A 10000-nucleotide genomic window follows, 5' to 3' on the forward strand; every position below is an offset into this window, starting at 1 on the left:
CACTCTGAATTTATGGCCTCCGCACACTGAAACACTAAGGTCTCTCTCTCTCTCTCTCTCTCTCTCTCTCTCTCTCTCTCTCTCTCTCTCTCTCTCTCTCTCTCTCTCTCTCTCTCTCTCTCTCTCTCTCTCTCTGATATTTATCCAGTTTGATTTATTTCAGATTGTGTTAAGAATATGGAGAAAGACAGACCAAGGCAGAAGAGGAGGAGGAAGGAAGAAGAGGAGAAGATGAAGAAGAGGAAGGAGAAGATGAAGAGAAAAAGTGAGAAAAAAGAAGAGGTAAAATAAGAAATATTGTCATGTTATCTCTCTCTCTCTCTCTCTCTCTCTCTCTCTCTCTCTCTCTCTCTCTCTCTCTCTCTCTCTCTCTCCTCTCCTCTCTCTTCCTTTCCTCTCTCTTCCTTCCTTCTCTTCCTTCCTTTCCTCCTCCTCTCCTCCTCCTCCTCTCCTTCTCTCTTCTCCTCCTCCTCTCTCCTCTCCTCTCCTCTCCTCTCCTTCTCCTCTCTCTCTCCTCCTCTCCTCTCTCCTCCTGCTAATACTACTGTTACTATCTCATTGTGACCTGTGACATTGACCTCTGCCAAGGACTCTGGACTCGACTTCACTGTGACCTGAGAGGAGACGGCCACTGCTGAGGTCACTCTCTTCCTTCCTTATGCAGGTCAGTGGTCTGGTGTGTGGTGAAAGTTTATTTGGGTTGGCTGGTAAGATTTTGAGGACATTTTAGGCAGTTTGCATGTTTGGTGGGTATTTTAAAATAGTTTGGCATGTTTTTAAGGCATTTTAGACAGTGTGGTATGTCTTATGACATTTTAGACAGTTTGGTATGTTTTGAGGACATTTAACAATTTGGCAGGTTTGAGGTATGTTAAGAGTTTGGCTGTTTGGAGGGTATGTTTTTTGAGGAAATTTTGTTACAATTTGGCAGGTTTTAAGGCCAATTTAAGACAGTTTGGCTGGTTGTGAAGAGATTATAGGACAGTTTGATTTTAATGTTTGATGACAGTTTTAAGATTCTAAGTACTTTGACATATTTTGAAGGCAGATTAAGACAGTTTGGCATGTTTTGAGTGCAATTTAAGACAGTTTGGCAGGTTATGATAGGGTATTAAGAGTTTGATATATTTGAGGGCATATTGAGACAGTTTGGCATATTTTAAGGGCATTTTAAGACAGTTTGTTTGGTTGAGTTGTTCAGTTCAGTTTACAACATAGTGAAGGTGACTCAATGTAAACAGTGCACCTCTCATTACAGGAAAGTCAAGCCAAGCCAAGCCACACAACACAACACAAGCCTTCTACAAGACCTACAGCCATCAGCAACACCCAGAGTACAAGACAATACCTGAGCCATGAAGAAGAGTTAGGATAGATTAGCAGTTTGTCATGTTTTTTTTTTTTTTTTTTTTTTTTTCAAGGACATTTTAAAACAGTTTGGCATGTTTTTATGGTATTTTAAGACCATTTGGCATGTTTTTATGGTATTTTAAGACTATTTGGCATGTTTTTGATGGCATTTGAAGAAAGTTTGGCTGTGATAATACCATTTTATTGACATTAGGAAGGGTGTATGGAGGTGACAATATCAATGGGCACAGTTTTCACTATTTTAATCCCCACATGAGTTTGTGAAGCAAGTGTTGGATTCTCAGGACAAAGATGCAGTGTGCTTGTTAAGAGATTCACTCAGCGCTCACTCAATCATTCACTTACTGAGCTCAGAGGGAATGAAGAATGTGCATTGTTGCTGCTTGTGTGTCAGTCAAAGGGCTATATTCACAAACAATTTACTCTCACCACGACTGTTTTCCAAGGCCACAGAGATGACTGGCAGGGTTTTCAAGAGTGTTTCTCCAGTTAATAATGTAGAAATGTAGTCACTCTGCCTCTAGAACCATAAAACAAGATTAAAAACGCTTTATTCTCCACCATGACTATTTTCCAAGGCCAGAAATGATTGGCAGGGTTTTCAAGAATGTTTCTCCAGTTGATATTGTAAAAATCTTGTCATTCTGCCTTTAGAACTCTCTCTCTCTCTCTCTCTCTCTCTCTCTCTCTCTCTCTCTCTCTCTCTCTCTCTCTCTCTCTCTCTCTCTCTCTCTCTCTCTCTCTCTCTCTCTCTCTTTATTATTGAAAGAGTTGGTTTGTAAGATTGTTTCACTTCAAAACCAAACATTTTCATCTTTGAATATTTGTTAACTTGAAAAATTGTTTAAGAATATTTTGTGAAGTTGAAAATTTGTTCAGATTTCCACAGTGAAGACTGGCCATTAATCCTCTGATGTTTATGGATCTTTGTTAATGGCAATGAAATGGTCTAATGGTACACAAATCTCAAGATAAAAATGTGTCCCAGTACTGAAGGGGTTAAATAGTGAAGACTGTGGCCATTGATCTTGTCACCTCCATAGACCCTTGCTAATGTGAATAAAATGGTCTAATGGTACACGAATGTCAAGGTAAAAATGTGTCCTAGTACTGAAGGGGTAAAATAGTGGAGATTGTGGCCATTAATCTTCTGCCTTCTTTAGACCTTTCCAAGTGTCAATAAAATGGTCTAATGGTATGCAGATCTCAAGGTAGAAATGTGTCCCATTACTGAAGGGGTTAAAATAGTGAAGACTGTGGCCATCATTCTTCTGCCCTCTATAGACCTTTCCTAATGTCAATAAAATGTCTAATGGTACACAAATCTCAAGGTAAAATGTGTCTCAGTATTGAAGGGTTAAGATAGTGAAGAATGTGGCCATTAGTCTTCTGACGTCTATAGATCTTTTCTACTGTCAATAAAATGGTCTAATGGTACACAGATCTCAAGATGTCCCAGTATTGAAAGGGTTGAAATAATGAAGAATGTGGCCATTAATCTTCTGACCTCTGTAGACGTTTCCTAATGTCAATAAAATGGTCTAATGGTACACAAATGTTAAGGTAAAAATTTGTCCCAGTACTGATGGCGTAAAAATGGTGAAGACTGTGGCCATTAATCTTCTAATGTCAATAAGATGGTCTAATGGTACACAGATCTCAAGGTAAAATTGTGTCTCAATACTGAAGGGGTTGAAATAGTGAAGACTGTGGCCATTAATCTTGTGATCTCCATACACCTCTCCTAATGTCAATAAAATGGTCTTAATGGTACACAAATCTCAAGGTAAAATGTCTCCTAGTACTGAAGGGGTTAAAATAGGGAAAAGACTGGCCATTAACCTTGTGACCTCCATAGACCCTTGCTAATGTCAATAAAATGGTCTAATGGTACACAAATGTTAAGGTAAAAATTTGTCCCAGTACTGAAGGAGTTAAGATAGTGAAGATTATGGCCATTATTCTTGTGCCCTCCATAGACCCTTCTTAAAGTGAATAAAAAGGTCTAATGGTACACAGATCTCAAGGTAAAAATGTGTCCCAGTACTGAAGGGGTTAACATGCCACATTATCCCTTACACAGAATGATTATTTAGGTTACAACTTTGCCCACTAAGATTAAGGTAACAGTAATTGTAATGGGAGGCACTGCAAGGTTTTCTTCATTTTTCAGAATTCTTATTTATTTATTTATTTTTTCTGTCAGCTTTATTTCTCACCCAAAAATTGTTAAGCTGCTCCCAAGGGATAATTCACCCCCAGTTTGGGAACCACTGTCTTGGAAGGTCTCATAAAAATACTGAATTTCTGTGGCAAGGTGCTGGAAATGTGTGTGTGTGTGTGTGTGTGTGTGTGTTTGGAAAGTTTTTTTGGGGTTGGGTTTTGAAATAAGTTTGTGTTTTATACTGTGAATTTGTTTATGTGAAGATTTTTGTGTTTTGAAGTGAGGTGAGGCTGTGTGGCAGTGTGCATTAGGATCTGGTGAAATGTGTGTATGTGTGTGTGTGTGTGTGTGTGTTTCACTGTTTGATCTGGTGCAGTCTCTGACGAGACAGCCAGACGTTACCCTTGTGTGTGTGTGTGTGTGTGTGTGTGTGTGTGAGTGGGCAAGATTGGTTAAGGTTTGTGTGTGTGTGTGTGTGTGTGTGTGTGTGTGTGTGTGTGTGTGTGTGTGTGTGTGTGTGTGTGTGTAATTTTTACAGGGCCTGGGCTTTATACTCGTGTGGCCCCATCTCCATATCTACAGTCTACACACATCCAACTTTCCTTTAAAACTATGCACACTCCTCGCTGACACCACCTCCTCACTCAGACCATTCCACACCTCCACACATCTCTGTGGGAAACTATATTTCTTCACATCTTTCAAGCATATTCCCTTGGCTATCTTTATACTATGCGATCTCGTAGTTCTATTTAAATTTTCCTCTCTCAACATCATTTGCTCATTATCCACTTCATCCAAACTGCTCAACAGTTTATAAACCTGTATTAAATCTCCTCTTTCTCTTCTTTGTTCCAAGGTAAGCAAATTCATTTCTTTTAATCTTTCCTCAGGTCATTTCTGCCAATTCCGGAACCATTTTTGTTGCCATTCTCTGCAATCTCTCCAACTTCCTTATATGCTTCTTTTTATAAGGGGACCAAACCACCCCAGCATATTCCAATCTTGGTCTAATCACAGTACTAATTAATTTCTTCATCATATCTTTATCCATATAATGAAAGGCTAATCCAATATTTATAATCAAATTATATATTTCTCCAAACATCTTGTCAATATGAGCCTCAAACTGCCCATGGTCTTGTATTATCACTCTCAAATCCTTTTCCTTTTCCACCTTTTTCAACACTACTCCTTCACCCATCTTATATGACCCTCTTCCACTCTTCCCCATCTCCATTACATGACTTTTGCTCAGATTAAATTCCATCTCCCACCTCTTGCTCCACTCCCAAATCCTATCTAGATCTGCCTGTTAAATTTCACAATCTTTTTCACTCTTCACACACCTACACAATTTCGCATCATCCGCAAACAAATTAATATAACTGTTTACTCCCTCTGGCATATCATTAATATAGACAAGGAAAAGTATTGGTGCCAGCACTGAACCTTGTGGGACTCCACTCTCCACCACCAACCAGTCCGACTTTGCATCCCTTATTACCGTTCTCATCTCCCTCCATCTCAAATAGTTTTCCATCCATTTTAACAATTTTCCCTTCAGTCCTCCATAAATCTTTAATTTCCATAGCAGTCTCATGAGAGGTACCTTGTCAAAAGCTTTCTTCAAATCCAAATATACACAGTCCATCCATCCCTCTCTCTCTTGTATTTTGTCAACCACTCTCAAATAAAAGCTCAGTAGATTTGTTACACATGACCTCCCTTTCCTAAAGCCAAATTGATGATCCGATAATAACTTATGATCCTCCAAGAACCGTATCCAATATTTCTTTATCACCCTCTCACAAATCTTACCGACCACAATTGTTAGTGACACAGGTCTATAGTTAAGAGGCTCTTCCTTACTGCCTCCCTTATAAATGGGCACCACTTCAGCTCTTTTCCACTCCACCGGTACTTCCCCGGTTTCTAATGAGCACCTTATAATATCATATAATGGATCAATCAATTCTTCTCTACATTCCTTCAATAATTTTCCTGAAACTTCATCTGGTCCCATCGCTTTATCATCTTTAAGTTCCTCCAACATTTTATATAACTCCTTTTAGGTATCTTAATGTCATCCATGTGCACATTTCCTTCTACATTTTGAGGCTTTACAAACATTGTTTCTTTAGTAAATACTTGTTGAAACCTATTATTTAGCAATTCCGCGATATTCTTAGGGTCATCTACTATCCCTTGCTCTCCTTTTAATCTTTCAATGGACTCTCTCTTTTTAAGTTTACCATTTATGAACCTGTAAAACAATTTTGGATGTTCCTTTCTCTTGTCTACAATATCTTTTCAAATTTTCTTTCTTCCTCCCTCCTTACCCTCACATACTCATTTCTCGCCACTCTATAATTCTCCTTATTTAGTATATTCCTGTTCTTTTTCCATCTTTTCCAAGCCACATCTCTCATTTCTTTAGCCTTAACACAAGTTGCATTAAACCAATCCTTTCTTCCTTCCTCTCTCGGTTTATACTGTGGTACAAATTTCATAACTCCTTCTTTATAATATTTCATAAAAATCTCATATTTTTTGCACTTCTCTGATTTGTAACATCTCCTCCCAATCTAATGTTCTAAAATAATTGTTCAAATTTTCTGTGTTCATCTTACTATAATTCAATCTACCACTCCTGTATGTCTCATCTCTCCTTCGCTGTGTTATTGCCATCTGCATTTCCATAACCACATGATCACTCTTCCCCAATGGACATTTATATTGTATATCCCCACATAGGTACACTTCTCGTGTTAACACCAAATCCAGTCTAGTGGGTTCATCATCTCCTCTATATCTAGTATTTTCTTTCACCCTCTGTTCCATCATATTTTCCATCATTAGATTAAGGAATCTCTCTCCCCATGCTTCCTCTCCAACACCACTTACTAGATTTTCCCAATCCACTTCTTTACAATTAAAATCTCCTACTAGTATCACCTTTCTTTTTCCAGTTTCCACTTTGCAAACTCTGTAAAGTATCCTTGATCATATTGTCGTATTCCTTAATGTCCAAGAATTTGTTTTAGGAGGTACATAGGTCACCATGATTATTAATTCTTTTCCATCACTTTTAACCTTATGCTTATCACTTCTGCATTGTTCTTCCCATACCAAACCTTATCCACATTTATCTCCTTCTTCGTCATAATCATAACTCCTCCTCCACCTTTACCCTCTGTATCCTTTCTCCATATATTATATTTATTATCCAAATTTACCTTTGTTTTTTCATGTAATTTTGTCTCCGTCAAACACACTATATCAGGCTTGCAATTCTAATCTACTTGACAGTATTCCATCTATATTAGTATACATTACGGTCCACCTACTGGTCCCTCTAGGGGTTCCTCTGCATTCCTTCTTTCCACATACCATTTTTTGACTCTCCTATAACTCTCCAAAAAATCTTTTCCTTTTCCTCTTCAGACCGTTCATTATTTTTTCTTCTTGCCTCTTCCAACAATTCAATATATCTTCTCCTCTCTTCCTGTGTGTGTGTGTGTGTGTGTGTGTGTGTGTGTGTGGGTATGCTCACACTACAAGCAGAGCGGTCTGGTTAGGTGTTCACACAATAAGCAGAGCAGGGTGACCTACACAAGAATTCTGGGTGTCCTCTTAGCCACAGAGCAGGTCGGGCAGGCAACAATATAATAAAAAGAAATAATAATAATAAATAAATAAATAGTGTCAAATTCCACAGTGTTTACCTGGAAGGACAACAAAAAATTTGACGATATATAAAGGAACGTGAAATTCTGTTGGTAAAGTCATTGTGTGTGTGTGTATGGGGCTCACTGATCTGTACAGTGTATTTTTTTCTCTCTTTCTCTCTCTCTTCCTTCTTTCTTTTATGTTTCCTCTTCTTCCTTTCATTTTTCCTCAAGGGATGGAACAGCTGTAGGAAAATAAGAAAAAAGTGTGTCTTCCTTTCATGTATAGGACCAGAATATCACTTCCTTCTCTTTTTCTCTCTTCCTTCGTTCTTTCATTTTTCTCTTCCTTTCATTTTTCCTCAAGAGATGGAACAGCTGTAGGAAAAAAGAAAAGGGTTTGTGTTTTCCTTTCATGTATAGGATCAGAATATCACTTCCTTTTCCTCTCTTCTCTCTCTTTTTTTTTTTTTTTTTTTTTTTTTTCAGTTTCCTTTCATTTTTCCTCAAGGGATGGAACAGGTGTGGAAAAAAGAAAAGTGTTTTCCTTTCATGTATAGGACGAGAATATCACTTCATTCTCCTCTCTTTTCTCTCTCTCTTTCTTTCTTTCCTCTTCCTTTCATTTTTCCTCAAGGGAAGGAACAGCTGTAGAAAAAAAAAAAGTGTGTTTTTGTTTCATGTCTAAGACCAGAATATCACAAAATCAGTTTTGTCAGCAGACTACTAATATAAAGAGTCAAATTGTACCAGAACTATGCACAGTCTGGTCATTGATTGTCATTTTGTTGTCAGCAACTCACACTGGTGGACACCTTGGCCGTGGGTGGAGTCGTGGAGGGCCGCTAGCTTCCCACCCACAAATAATGTGCCACAATAATTATTTTGCGTCTGTACGTCCAAAACAATGTCAAAATTATCGCTGCTAGCAACCACTCTGTCCACTCTGCTTGTAGTGTGAACTTACCCTTAGAGTGTGCTGTGTGGGTGTGTTTGTGCTGGTTAATCACTTTTTTGTGGTTTTTGAAGGGGTATGTTAAGTTTTTAGGAGGTGTGTGTGAGGTGAGGGTGTGTCAGGGTGTCAGGGGTATATCAGTACTGAGACACATTTTTACATTGAGATTTGTGTACTATTAGACCATTTTATTGACAATAGCAAGGGTCTATGGTGGTCAGAAGATTAATGGCCACAGTCTTCACTATTTTAACCCCTTCAGCATTAGGACACATTTTTACCTTGAGATTTTTGTACCATGAGACCATTTTATTGACATTAGCAAGGGTGTATGGAGGGCACAAGATTAATGTGTGTGTGTTGTTTTTAAAATGTATTGTTTTCAGGTATATTATTACTATTTGATTGTTTATTTTGATTGCTCTCTCTCTCTCTCTCTCTCTCTCTCTCTCTCTCTCTTTTTTTTTTTTTTACATTACAAGGGCACTGGCCAAGGGCAAACAAAGTGTTGGAAAAAAAAAAATCCCGCTGGTTGCCAGGCCCTGTTAAAGAAAAGTAGAAAGAAAAACAAAAAATCTAAAAGGAGGGTCCAGTTAACGTAAGAGGTGTCTTGACACTCCTCTTTTGAAAGAGTTTAAGTCATAGGCAGGTGGAAATACAGACACAGGTAGAGAGTTCCAGAGTTTACCAGTGTAGGGAATGAAGGAGTGAAGATACTGGTTAACTCTTGCATTAGGAAGATGGACAGAATAGGGATGAGAAGAAGTAGAGAGTCTTGTGCAGCGAGGCCGCAGGAGGGGAAGGCATGCAGTTAGCAAGTTCAGAAGAGCAGACAGCATGAAAACAGCGGTAGAAGACAGATAAAGATGCAACATTGCGGCGGTGACTTAAAGAATCAAGACAGTCAGTTAGAGGAGAAGAGTTGATAAGACGAAAAGCTTTAGATTCCACCTTGTTTAGTAAAGCTGTGTGTGGATCCCCAGACATGAGAGCCATACTCCATACACGGGCGGATAAGGCCCTTGTACAGAGCAAGCAGCTGGGAGGAGAGAAAAATGGACGAAGACGCCATAGGACACCTAACTTCTTGGAAGCTGATTTAGCAAGAGTAGAGATGTGAAATTTCCAGTTTAGATTTTTAGTGAAGGATAGACCGAGTGTGTTTAATGTAGAGGAGAGGGAAGTTGAGTGTTATTGAAGAAGAGAGGATAGTTGTCTGGAAGGTTATGTCGAGTAGATAGTTGTAGAAATTGAGTTTTGAGGCATTGAACAAAACCAGGTTTTCTCTGCCCCAATCAGAAACAAGTGAAAGATCAGAAGTTAGGCGTCCTATAGCATCTCGCCTTGAGTCATTTAATTGTTGTTGGGTTGGGCGTCTGTTGAACGCTGTTGAATAATGCAGGGTGGTATCATCAGCATAGGAGTGGATAGGGCATTGAGTCAGATTTAGGAGATCATTGATGAATAATAGAAAGAGAGTGGGTGATAGGACAGAACCCTGTGGAACACCACTGTTGATAGTTTTAGGGAAGAACAGTGACCGTCTACTACAGCAGCAATAGAACGATCGGAAAGGAAACTGGAGATGAAGGTACAGAGAAGGATAGAATCCGTAGGAGGGTAGTTTAGAAATTAAAGATTTGTGCCAGACTCTATCGAAGGCTTTCGATATGTCAAGGCCGACAGCAAAGGTTTCACCGAAGTCCCTAAAGAGGATGACCAAGATTCAGTTAGGAAAGTAAGAAGATCACCAGTAGATCTGCCTTTACGGAAACCATACTGGCAATCAGAGAGAAGGTTGTGAGCTGATAGATGCCTCATTATCTTCCTATTAAGGAT

This window comes from Portunus trituberculatus, chromosome 11, assembly GCF_017591435.1.
Source record: "Portunus trituberculatus isolate SZX2019 chromosome 11, ASM1759143v1, whole genome shotgun sequence".
NCBI classification, from domain to species: Eukaryota; Metazoa; Arthropoda; class Malacostraca; order Decapoda; family Portunidae; genus Portunus; species Portunus trituberculatus.